The sequence below is a fragment of the Onychomys torridus genome, chromosome 23 (genome assembly GCF_903995425.1).
Source record: "Onychomys torridus chromosome 23, mOncTor1.1, whole genome shotgun sequence".
Lineage (NCBI taxonomy): Eukaryota > Metazoa > Chordata > Mammalia > Rodentia > Cricetidae > Onychomys > Onychomys torridus.
Window position 1 is genome coordinate 58,542,750 of NC_050465.1, and position 13,605 is coordinate 58,556,354.

Below are 13,605 nucleotides of genomic sequence, written 5' to 3' on the forward strand. Positions count from 1 at the left end.
CAGCACCACATCTGCCTGCCTGCTGCCATGCTCCCCACCATGAAGGTCATGGACTCTCAGCTCCTGGCACTGAGTCCCAATGAGGTCTTTCTTCTATAAGTTGCCTTAGCCATGCTGTCTCCTCACAGCAAGAGAAAAGTGGCTTAGACATTTCCCAGAGTGGGGACAGTATTAGCCACGTCTCTTGTAACTGTGACAAAATATCTGACAAAGAGTAAGCTCTCAGTTTGAGGGTACAGCCCATCATGGCAGGGACAGCATGGCGGCAGGAACATGGGGTCACACTGCATAACCAGGAAACAGGAAACCGAGAGAGATGAGATGAACAGTTGGACTTAGTGCTCTCCCTCTCTCTCTCTCTCTCTCTCTCTCTCTCTCTCTCTATATATATATATATATATATATATATATATATATATATATAAACTTTTTTCTCTCTCTCTTTCTGAAACAAGGTCTCACCATGCAGCTTTGGCTGTCCTGGAACTTCCTGTGTAGACCTAGGTTGGCCTCGAACTCACAAAGGTTCACCTGCTTTCACCTCTCCAGTGCTGCGATTAAAGGCGTGGTCTACCATGCCCAGTCCTCGCTTCCTCTTTTTCTTTCTGCCTCCAGCCCCAGTTCATGGAATGGCACCTCCATCTTCTCTTAGCGCAGTGTAGAAACTCCCTCACAGGCTTGGCCAGAGGTTCATCTCCTAATCAATTTTCGGTCCTGTTACATTGACAATGTCAATATTAAGCATCACAAGGACAGTGAAGAAGCAAGTGGGGTGAGATATGAGCATGCTGAGGTCAGCCTTGGACAAATAATGTGGAAAAGCCCCTGGAGCATCTACATGGAGGTGACCAGCAGGAAGGTGGGCACTGAGATTGGCCACTCAAGAGGGGGTCCATGGACATATCTCTTTGAAGCAAGGAGCATATGGGCAGTGCTTGAAATTTGGGAAAGCAAGAACTGGACAGAAAAGGGTCAGCCAGGCAAGGCAGCCTGCATCTATAACCCATCCCAGACCTGGGAGGCAGAGGTCCTTGGTCATACGTGTGAGAGGAGAGAGAGCCACGGTAGACTACTGGGGCAGGACAAGAAGGGGATGAGGTATGTTCCCCGGCCACAGTTGCTGCCCTGCGGGCTCAGGACAAGGACTGAACATTGACAAGTGGGTTTGACCTTCAAGGGACACAAAGCCTGTTGGGATGGAGAGGTGATAGCAATGTCCAGATCATGAGCTGAGAGTAAAATGAAAAGGAAAAGTAGAAAGATTTCTGTTCCAATAAAATAATCAAGATGCATCGCATTGTAGAAGGTCATAGAATTTATTGTTGTTTCTTCTCCCCTTTTTCTTTTTTTTGGGGGGAGGTCATAGGAGAATTTTAAGGCAAAAGAACCAAAGTAAGTGACACCCAATAGCATATGGACAAGGTTTCTGCCCTAGTTTCGTGTCCGAGGTTGTGATAAAAATACTCTGGCAAAAAGCCACTTAGGGAGCTGGGCGGTGGTGGCGCACGCCTTTAATCCCAGCACTCAGGAGGCAGAGGCAGGTGAGGTCTGTGAGTTGAAGGCCAGCCTGGTCTACAGAGCAAGTTCTAGGACAACCAGGACTACACAGAGAAACCCTGTCTCAAACCACAACCACAAAACAAAACCAAAAACCAAAGCCACTTAAGAGAGAAAAGGTTTGTTTTAGTTCAGGTTTCAGGTTCCATTATTGTGGAAAGTCAAGGCAGAGCTCATCTTTTTGGTGAACTCCAGGCCACTGAGAGACCCTGTCTCAAAGGAGGCACAAAGTGTTTCTGAGGATTACACACACACACACACACACACACACACACACACACACACACACACACACACGAAACACCTGGCTAGAAACTCTAGGAGTGGTTACTTCCAGACTTGGTTATTTGTTTGCAACTGACTGAGTCTGTGTAGCCCAGGCTGGACCATAATTCATAGCCCTTCTGCCTCATCCTCCCAAATGCTAGGATAGCAGGTGTGAGCCACTGTGCCCTCTTTTCCATGAGGTCTTCAGAGATGCAGGTTCTGTCTATTTATGGTCTGCCATCTGCAGCGTTCTGGAACATTGCATTGGTGGTGGTGGTGGTAGTGGTGTGATGTGTTTGGGAGTCTGAATGTACATGTGTAGGTCAGAGGACGGCTTTTGGAAGTCAGTTTTCTCCTTTCACCATAGGATCCTGGGATGGAATTCAGGTTGTTAGGTTGGCAAGTGCTCTCACCAGCTGAACCATCTTGGCCATCCTGGAATATCCTCTTTTGTGTGTGTCTCTTTTTTGTTTGTTTGTTTTTTGTTTTTTTGAGACAGGGTTTCTCTGTGTAGTTTTGGTGCCTGTCCTGGATCTCACTTTTTTTTTTTTTTTTTTTTTTTGGTTTTTCAAGACAGGGTTTCTCTGTGTAGCTTTGCGCCTTTCCTGAAACTCACTTTGGAGACCATGCTGGCCTCGAACTCACAGAGATCCGCCTGGCTCTGCCTCCAGAGTGCTGGGATTAAAGGCGTGTGCCACCAATGCCTGGCTGGAGTTATCCTCTTAAACTGCCTTGTGATGTTACCAAAATGGCTACTGGGGCACCAGACATCACAAGCAGATGACAACATCCTGGAGCAGTAAAGGTGGCTTCTTTTCTTTTCTTTTTTTGGAGACAGGGTTTCTCTGTGTAGCTTTGCACCTTTCCTGGAACTCACTTGGTAGCCCAGGCTGGCCTCAAACTCACAGAGATCTGCCTGCCTCTGCCTCCCGAGTGCTGGGATTAAAGGCGTGCGCCACCACCGCCAGGCAAGGTGGCTTCTTTATAGAAAGAAAAAGGGCTTTCGAGAAAGCAGAGCTGAGCCAGGTAGTGAGCACATGTAGTCCCAGCACTCAGGAAAGGGGAGGCAGGAAGATCAGGAGTTCAGGGTCAGTCTCAGGTGCAAATCAAGAGGTCAGTCTGGACCACATGAGAGCCTGTCTTAAACAACAAAAAGCTACCTAGTAGGAATGGGATGCATCTCAGTAGTAGAGAGCATGCCTAGTAGGAATGGGATGCATCTCAGTAGTAGAGAGTATGCCTAGTAGGAATGGGATGCATCTCAGTAGTAGAGAGTATGCCTAGTAGGAATGGGATGCATCTCGCTGGTAGAGAGCATGCCTAGTAGGAATGGGATGTATCTCAGTAGTAGAGAGCATGTGTAGTATACAAAGGACCCTGGGTTTGATTAGGAACACAAACACTGCAGCTGCATTAGATTCCTTTTAAGAACAATGAAAACTTTTAAAGAAAGTCCTCATCCTAAATCTCTCATCCTCCCACCAGCGGTGTGACCTGGAATCACTGAATTGATCTCTCGGTATTTGATTGATAGGGTCATGTGAGAGCCAAGGGGTTTTTTCTATTTAAAGTGCTGAGAACAGTGCCTGGCACATGCTGTGTGCTATATAAATATTTGCTATTATTATCTCATGGCAGGAATTGCATCATGTTCCCGGGTCTAACCAATAGTTGGCAGGGTACCAATTGGCTTAGACTAATCAAGACCCACCTACCAGGGCTGGAGAAGAGCTAAAGGCTGAGCTGTTGAAAGGAGACTGGGCAAAATAGAAGTTAACAAGGGGAAAATGGAAAGTGGTTAGAGACCGGCATTAATCAGCCAATAGAATAATAGAATCTGCCATGCCCATGTTCAAAAAAGAAAGAAAAGAAAAGAAAAGCCAAACCTATTTCAACATGTGCATGTGAACACAACTCTTTTTTTCTTTTGGTTTTTTGAGACAAGATTTCTCTGTAACAGTCCTGGCTGTCCTGGAACTCACTCTCTAGACTAGACTAGCCTTGAACTCAGAGATCCGCCTGCCTCTGCCTCCCAAGTGCTGGGATTAAAGGTGTGCGCCACCACCGCCCGGCTTGTGAACACAATTCTACTTGTGTATGTTCCACTTTTTTAAAACTCTTTGTTTTGAGATAATCCCAGGTTTACAGAATATTTTTGAAAAAGTACAGGAGATCCTGTACCTGTCACTCTCTTTTCTAAAACTTGCACTTCCACATTTTTCTTAACTATAAAATTAGTGTGAAGTCCAGGAAATTAACACTGACCAAGTCTAGTAATTCATGTGTAGTCTAGTCCCAGTTTGACATAGGGTCCCTTTCTCTGGTTTAGGTTCCACAGTCACACATTTTCATGACGAACATCTTTCTGAGGTTCTTCAGAGGCTTGACTGAACCTCCAGCTGAGGAACCTCTGGGTTGATGAGAGCCTCACCTCACCCTCCCCTGAATCTATCTATCTCTCTCTCTCTCTCTCTCTCTCTCTCTCTCTCTCTCTCTCGTTTGTTTTTCTGGGGACAGAGTCTAGGGCCTTGCTCATCCTAAGCATATGCTCTTCCCACTGGGATATGCCCCTAGCTTGACCTTAGAATTTTTTTCCTTTCTTATTTTGTGTATCTGTGTGGTATGAAGGGTATGTTCACATGTCTATACAGGTGCATGTGCACATGTGTATACATGCTGAGCCATCTCCAAAGCCCTGTTTTTAATTAATGAATTAATGTATGCATGTATGTATGTAGCACTGGAGATTGAATCTAAGGCATTATATATGCTAGGCTCTACCAGTGAACTACACCCCTACTCTCCCCGGGGGAGGGGTATTATTGTTGTTTTATATAGGGTATAGCCTTGAACTTGGAGATCCTCCTGCCTCAGCTTCCTGAGTGTTGCAATTATTTCACGCACCACTGTACTAAACTTTTGAGGAAAGTTGTTTTTTTTGTTTTGTTTTGTTTTGTTTTGGTTTGGTTTGGGTTTTTCGAGACAGGGTTTCTCTGTGTAGCTTTGAGCCTTTTCTGGAACTCACTTTGGAGACCAGGCTGGCCTTGAACTCATAGAGATCTGCCTGGCTCTGCCTCCAGAGTGCTGGGATTAAAGGCGCACGCCACTACTGCCCAGCCCAGAAAGGTTTTTTTGTTATTGTTTTGTTGTTGTGGTTTTTGGCAAACAACCATATATTTATTGTGTTTGGGAGGCAGAGTAAGGGAGAAACCCCAGCAGGAAGAAGATTGGGTCCGGTCTAGAGTTCCTGGTGAAGGCAGGAGGGTCTCTATTTTGCCCATCAGGGAACGAGAGAGGGGGCTCAATAGATCATTCCCTTTGTTTCTCCATGGAGCTTCTTGAGCGTCTCGAATTCTTCTGGCTGATGTCATATAACACAGCATAAGCATTACAGATCTCCATGACCATCAGCCGATGTCCTGGTACCTCATCCTGCTCACGCATAGCGGCTGATAATCACCCACGGGGGGCTGTTTGGCTGTTTTGGTCGCTGCCATTACCCCTCTCTGAGAAGTACTTTGAGATCTGAGTGTGGAAGCCCTCCAGCTTGGTATGAAGGATGGTCATCAGCTCAAACACCTTCTCCTGGACAGCCACTCCAAAATTATCCCCATCCTCTCTCCGAGGTAGCTGTAGTTGCAACCAGATAGTGACCAGATTGAGTTGCTCGATAGCATCCTTGATCTCAGGCTTTAGGTGCTGCAGGGGGACCACAATCTTCTCTCTGCAGCTCACTGGACCACAGGGAGGACCTTTGTCTTCATCTCCCCCTGAATCAAGTACTGGGATGTCCAATGGAGCCTTCAGATTGCTCAGATTGGCTTCATTGAGAGCTGGTTCCTTGAAGAATGCATCCAGCTCCGAGATCTTGGGAAAATAGCTCCCTGAGCAGGTTTTCTGTCTTATGAGGTGGTGGAGGAGGATGGAGTTATAATTAAACGCCTTTCCTTGCTACACAGGTCTTCACAAAACACATCCACATTGGCTTAGGCTTCGGGATGAACCCTCAGTGTGGCCATGGTCAGACCGCGGGGCTGAGCGCCACCAAGAAGCCTGGAGTGGGCAGCAGGAAGCTTGAGGGGAGTTTTAATTTGAATTTGCTCTTGGAGTGAGAAAGTGGTGGCCATGAGTACCACTGTTCAAACATATGAACGAGAGGGTCATGGTACTCCTCTGAGGAGTCCTGTGTAAGCAGTCCACGTGTAGAGGGCTGAGTGGCCACAGAACTGGTGTTCTTGAAGGACATTTGATGAAGGCAAAGGAATGAAGTTGGGGCTTGAGGTTGAGAAGGACAGTGGTGGGTGGTGACACTGTGGTGGGAATACTGGAGCTCGACACTGCCTGGTACCTGCAGATGTCACTGAGAGGAGACAGGACTAGACTCGTGAGAACTGTGCTTTGATTCAGAGAGCCAGCAGCCTGAGAAGAGAGTAGATTAACATCCTGAAAACCTGTCTCCATGCATCCCAGCCAGCAGGTGCTATAGAGAGAAGGAATGTGGTTGGGTTTTTGTTATGTTGTGTTGGTGTTGTTGTTTTATCAGCTTGACACAAACTAGGGTCATCTAGAAAGAGGAGACCTTAAGTGAGGAAAAGCCTCATTATATTTTCTTATAGCCAGGTCTATACGGCTTTTTCTTTTTCTTTTTCTTTTTTTCTTTTTTTTCCCTGTTTTGATTTTTTTTTTTTAAGATTTATTTATTTTGTGTTCTGCCTGCAAGCCAGAAGAGGGCGCCAGTTCTCGTTACAGATGGTTGTGAGCCACCATATGGTTGTTGGGAATTGAACTCAGGACCTCTGTAAGAACAGCCAGTCCTCTGAGCCATCTCTCCAGGCCTGGTTTTTTTTGGTTTTTTTTTTTTTTTTTTTTTTTTTTTTTCCCAGACAGGGTTTCTCTGTGTAGTTTTGGTGCCTGTCCTGGAGCTCGCTCTGTAGCCCAGGCTGACCTTGAACTCACAGAGATCCACCTGGCTCTGCCTCCCAAGTACTGGGATTAAAGGCGTGCACCACCATCACCTGGCTAATAGAGCATTTTCTTTTCTTTTTTCTTTTAATTAATTAATTATTTATTTTTTGTTTTTGTTTTTTGAGACAGGGTTTCTCTGTGTAGCTTTGGTGCCTGTCCTGGAACTCACTCTGTAGTCCAGGCTGGCCTGGAACTCACAGAGATCCGCCTGGCTCTGCCTCCCAAGTGCTGGGATTAAAGGCATGTGCCACCACTACCCAGCTTCTTTTTTCTTTTAATTTTTTAAAATTTTATTTTATTTTATGTACATTGGTGTGAAGGTGTCAGATCTCCTGGAACTGGACTTATAGACAGTTGTGAGCTGCCATGTGGAATTGAACCCAGGTCCTCTGGAAGAGCAGCCGGTCCTCTTAATTGCTGAGCCATCTCTCCAGCCCCCCATTTTCTTGATTAATAACTGACATGGGAGGGCCCGGCCCACTACAGGTAATGCCACCCCAGGGCTGATAGCCCAGGTATAAGGAAGCAGGTTGAACAAGCCATGGGGGGCAAGCCAGTAACAGTCCTCCTCCACAGCCTCTGCTTCAAGTTCCTCTCTTGAGCTGCTGCCCTGACTTCCTTCACTGATGGACTATAAAAGTGAGAAGATGAAATAAACCCTCTGGTCCCCATGTCGCTTCCCATCATGGTGTCTATGGCAGCAATAGAAAGCTAACTAGACCAGGGGACAAAGGCAGTCTGTCCGTCCGTCATTCTTCCCCTCGGGTCAGGTGGCTAACCCCGTGTTTGAGGCCCATGATAATCTGTTCTTCTCTCCTTCTCATTCCCTTCACACTTCCCTCATTCTGTGCGTGTTTGGGTGCAGGCGCTTGAATCTCGGCGACACATTAGCTTCTGCTGGGGTCAACCTTGTCCTCCTCCAGGGGCATCTGGGCCGGGAGGGGATGAACTCAGAATGAGTAAACCATTAATAGAGTGATGTGCTAAACTGGAGACAACAGGCACATGCTGATTCTTTTCTATGATATGGGGTACAAGTGTGTCTTTCTAACACAGAATATGAAATGCCCCCATCAAGACGGGACCCCAGCAAGATGCAAGTACCACTAAGCACTGATATTGGGGTTCCAATGAGGCATGACTCAGAGTGGTCCTGTTTGCAGGAGACAGCATTTTCCTATGCCATGCCATGGCAAGTGGGAAACTAGGTTTGTACCTGTGGGTCAGGAAGCTGATAGGCTAGGACTGGATGGAATAGGGGTGAGTGTTTCAAGGGGCTGAACCTCAGACCAGATAAGGAGGATGTGGGTGTGACTCAGTGGCAGAGTGCTTGCTTAGCAAGCACCGGGTTTTGGGTTCCATCCCCAGTACTGAAAAACAACAACAACAAAATGTTGGGAGGGAAGAAATACAGTCTGAAAAGTGGGTTGAAGGGCTGGGAGGAATTGAATGATCTGAGGAGCTGGAGGACACTGTACTGGGATGAGGAACCAGGGAAGAGGACACTAGAGTTGAGGTTTTTGGAGTCGGACTGATCCAGATCAGTGAAAGTCGTGACCTATAAGCAGGAAACCTTGGAACTGAGGTTAGGGACGGAGGCTAAGGCTGAGTTCTGCATCACCAGTGCAAACAAAATACTAGTGCTGAGCCCAGTAGACCTACTATGCGTGAATGTCAATGACAGAAGGTGGCAGCAATCTGCGTGTTTTGAGCTCCCAGAATGGATCATAGGCTCCCTATTGCTCCAGAACGGCTGAGTTAAGATGCTAAATGAGCCATGATAGTTGGTGACCTAGGGGCAGAAACCAAACACAAAGAATAAAATAGATGCTTAAAAGCCAGGTCTGATGGTACATAACTGTAGTCCCAGTTGCTCAGAAGTCCGAGACAGGAGAATAGTTCCAGTTCAGGAGTTCTGGCCTTAGTGTGTTTTCTGACTAGGTGTCTGTACCAAGTTTAGTATTAGCATGGCAGTCTGCTGGGATCTGGACCAGCAGCTTGCCTATGAAGGGGTGAATGGAACCAGCTTGGAAAGGGAGCAAGTCAAGACCTTTGTGCTGATCAGGAATAGTACAGCCATACCCAACCCAGAGCTAGGAAAAGGCAGAAGGTTCCCCTGCAGAAGGCAGGTCAGTGAATGGACAGGAAAGAAGTAGTAAACACAAGGCAGACGAAGTCAAGACAGGGCAGGTGAGACGTGGCAGGGAAGTCCCTCCATGCAAACCATGTTTCCAGAACATGCAGCACAATGGCTCAGACGGAAGGTCACTATGGGCACGGTGAGCTCTTGATGACAAAGTGACAGTGGGGCTGGCCAGATGTCCAGCCACCACTTTTGCATTGGGTCAACATTTCTAAACAAAATCGACTTTGCCACCTGGTCCAATAAGATATTGTGGTGGTTTGAAAGAAAATGGCCCCGAGGAGAGATGGCTCAGAGGTTAAGAGCACTGGCTGCTCTTCCAGAGGTCCTGAGTTCAATTCCCAGCAACCACATGGTGGCTCACAACCATCTGTAATGAGATCTGGCGCCCTCTTCTGTATGCATAGTAAATAAATCTTAAAAAAAAGAGAGAGAGAAAGAAAGAAAGGAAGGAAGGAAGGAAGGAAGGAAGGAAGGAAGAAAGAAAGAAAGAAAATGGCCCCCAAAGGGAGTGGCATTATTAGGAGGTGTGGCCTTTGTTGGAGGAAAGTGCGTCACTGTGGGGGTGGGCTTTGAGTTCTCTTTTGTTCAAGTTTCCCTCAGTGTGACAGTCAGTCGACGTCCTGTTGCCTGCAAGATGTAGGACTCTCAGCTCCAGCACCACGTCTACCTGCATGCTGCCATGCTCCCCTTCATGATCATAATGGACTGAGTCTCTGAAACTGTAAGTGAGCCACCCTGATGAAATGGTCATGGTGTCTCTTCACAGCAATGAAAACTCAAACTTAGACAAATATTCTTTTGTTTTGTTTTTGAGATAAGGTTTCTCTGTGTAACTCTGGCTGTCCTGGAACTCATTCTTGTAGACCAGGCTGGCCTCGACTCAGAGATCCGCCTCTGCCTCCTGAGTGCTGGGATGAAAGGGTGTGCCACCATGCCCTCTGACATCTCTATTCTTTAGTATTGAAACAGCTCCATCTACTATGGCTCCTCCACGATGGATGGTGTTATTGACGTCATCATTATCATGATCATCACAAAACCTTGATATCCTGTGAGTCAGCTGTGCACCAGGCATCCAGCTTGAGCCGGAATGCAAAGGTGAAGTCAGGCTGCCTTTCCAAGGGACACAGCTTTGGCTGGCCACTGGAATAAGGAATGGACATGAGAGCATCTGCCTCTACCCCTGGAACCTGGAAGAAAGGTTGACTTTTGGTGTGTGTGTGTGTGTGTGTGTGTGTGTGTGTGTGTGTGTGTGTGGTCGTTGTTGTTGTTTTTATGTGGATGCGTTTTCTGCCTGCATCTATGTCTGTGCACCACTTTCTGGCCTAGTGTCTGGAGAGGCTGGAAGTGGGTGTTGGGTCTCCTGGGACTGGAGTTACAGACTCCAGTTACAGAATGAGCTGCCATGTAGGTACTGGGACTCAAACTCTGGTCTTCTAGAAGAGCAACCAGTGCTCTTAACCACTGAGTCATATCTCCAGCCTTGTTTGTGGTTTGGGTTTTATCTGTTGTTTTGTTTTGTTTGTTTTTTGTTTTGTGTTTTTTGCTTATTTGTTTGTTTTATTTATTTTTAGTTTTTCAGAGGTAGGGTTTCTCTGTGTAGCCTTAACTGACCTGGAACTCACTCTGTAGACTAGGCTGGCCTCAAACTCATGGAAGCTGCATGCCTCTGCTTCCCAAGTGCTGGGATTCAAGGTGTGTGCCACCACGACCCAATTTGGTTGTTTTTTTTTTTTTTTTTTTTTGTTTTTTTCTTTTTTCATTTTGAGACAGGGTCTTGCTGTGTAAACTGACTGGCCTTGAATTCACAGGTAGCCTGTGAGTTCACAATCCTGCTTCAGTCTAGTGCCGGAATTACAGGGGTTACCCTGCCTAGCTGTCTTTGGTTGTTGCTGTTTGGGGCATGCATTTGTTTGCTTTTGAGACAGGGTCTCACTGTGTAGCCCAGACTGGCCTTGAACTCATGAACCTCTTGCCTCAGCCTTTCCATTGCTGAACTTACAGGTGTGCACCATCACCCATGGCTGTGCTTTAGAGTATTAATGGGCCTCTCTTGGAGAGTCACAGAGGCAAACTTTAGCCTTGGCAGTACCTCTGAGCTGCTCAAGGAGGAAGGATTGTGTGGCCGAAGGCCCGGGTGTATGAGTGCCTCAGAGACAGCTCCCGTTCAGCTTCCTGATGTGGATTGTTCTGTATGGGAGACAGTTGTCTTGCATACAACTGTCCTGCAGGGACCAAACCTACTGGTCAGAACAAGAGAGTTCCGGTTTCCTGACTGTCACAGTGCTCAGCAGCAATAAATTGTCATTCAGTCATTATTTGTGTCTATCATTCATTCATTCATTCATTCAGCAAATGCTTAATTTAATGCTTTCTCTGGGTCAGCATTGTACAAACCACCAACTCATGGGGCTCATGTTCCAATGGGCATGGCAGTGGGAATCAAAAGACCATGTCCAATTGTGAAAAGTGCTTTGAAGATGAAGGAAATAGATGAGCAGTTATCTTGGTGACTTTTCTATTGCTGTGAAGAGACACCATGACCAAGGCAACTTACAGAAAGAAGGCGTTTATTTTTTTAAGATTTATTTATTTATTATGTATACAGTGTTCTGCCTGCATGTATGCTTGCAGGCCAGAAGAGGGCACCAGAAGGTGTTATAGATGGTTGTGAGCCACCATGTGGTTGCTGGGAATTGAACTCAGGACCTCTGGAAGAACAGCCAGTGCTCTTAACCTCTGAGCCATCTCTCCAGCCCCAAAAGCATTTATCTTACAGTTTCAGAGGGTTAGTCCATGTTTATCATGGTGGAGAGCATGGCAGCAGGCAGGCAGGCATGGGGCTGGAGCAATAGCTGAGAGCTTACGTGTTGAAACAACAACCATGAGGTGGAGAGAGAAGAGAGAGAGAACACTAACTGTGGGTGGTGTGGGCTTTTGAATCTTCAAAGCCAACCTCAGTGACACCCCTCCTCCAACAAGGCCACACCCCTAATCCTTCCCAAACAGTACCACCAGCTGGATGCCAAACCTTCACACATATGAGCCTATGGGGACCATTCTCATTGGAACCACCACAATAATGTAAGTGGGATAATAGAGTGTTGGGGGGCCAGCAGAGGCCTCTGGGAGACCTACTAGTGTTCTGTATACCTTAAACCCTAATAGTGAGTTTACATCTGTAGATGCCCCATTCTCAGGTGTTGTGTTACAGTCATCTTGGGGCATACAAGTCCTTGCTGTGGGCTTGTCCTAGGCATTACAGGACTTCATCAGGACATGAAGCATCTACTTCCAGATGCTATGTCATCCTCTCCACCCAGGTGTAGTTGAGAGGCCTGGTAGATGGGATGTAGCCACCCGTCTGGTCAAGATGTGAATTACTTCTCAGCTTCCAAATGGAATGAGTGCATGCAAAAGGCCTGTCTTGGTTTCTTTTCCTGTCGCTGTGATAAAGATGCCCCAAGAAAAGCAACTCAAGGGAGAAAGGTTTTATTTTGGTTCTGAGACAAGGTCTAGAACTCACTATAGAGACCAAACTGGCCTCAAACTCACAGAGATCTGCCTGTCCCTACCTTCTGAGGGCTGGGATCAAAGCAGTGTACCACAGTTGAAGAGAACAGGCCATCATGGAAAGGAAGTTAAGATCGCAGAAACCTGCAAGCAGCTGGTCATACTGCATCCATAAGCAGGAAGCAGAGGGTGATGAAAGCTGTTCTCCTTTTTCTGCAGTTAGGATTGAAGCCTGGGGAATGATGCCACCCACCCACACATGCCCGGAGAGGTCAGGTCATCTCACCTCAATTAACCCAATAAAAACAATCCCCCACAGGCAAAGAGGTCCACCTCCCAGGTGGTTCTAGAACTCACCAAGTTGACAACAGAGATTGACTTCATAGGGTCTGAAGTGATAATGACCTTGGTACATTTGAGGGAGCAAGGAGCCGTTGCAAAGTGATGGGGGAAAGAATGCCATTGGAGGAGGTTGAAGACAGGCTCAGCTATCCAACAGAGGCCCTGTGGGCTGGGATGGGGCTTTGGCATTTCAAAGAACATTTAGTAAGTATTTAATATGTATGTGGCACCATGCCAGACACTGGCAAGCTGCAGATGAATACATTAAATTATAGTTTCTACTCTGAAGGATAGAGAAGCCTGAGAGTACAGCCTGACAGAGTCAGCAAGTGGAAAGGTATGGCATTAGTATCGTACTAAAGGGCACTTGTATGCAGAAATGTGAGCTTGTTCAGGAAAGCACGTGAGATCTGAGTCTATGGAACAAAGGATGAATAGCACTCCGGGCAGAAAACATAGTGCATACGAAAGCGTGGGAGCACAAAACAATATGGTGAGTTCTAGAAACTACGCGTAGTTAGACATGGCAGGGCAGAATACAGGAAAGGCGTGACTAGCATCTAGCTTGCTAGAACAGCACATTCTCATGGGCAGGAGAGAGAACTACAGCCAGCCGATTTGGAGCAATCATGGACTATCTTCCGAAACAGTCCAGAGTAGGAGAGGATGGCTCCCAGACCCTGCATGAGTTTGCACAGACATCCCCTTCACTCACTATCCCCAGCCTTGCCTTGACTCCAAGGATTCCATAAACAGTGTCTTGAGTTTATTATCTATGAATTTGTTAATGAGTGTATGGGGCTGGGGGTGTGTGC

At 46.8% G+C, this 13,605-nt stretch overlaps 1 pseudogene; it reads right to left on the reverse strand.

Annotated features, from left to right (window-relative positions):
• Positions 1-5,125: 5,125 nt before the first annotated feature.
• LOC118573500 lies at positions 5,126-5,843 on the reverse strand (annotated as a pseudogene).
• Between the last annotated feature and the right edge of the window lie 7,762 nt (positions 5,844-13,605).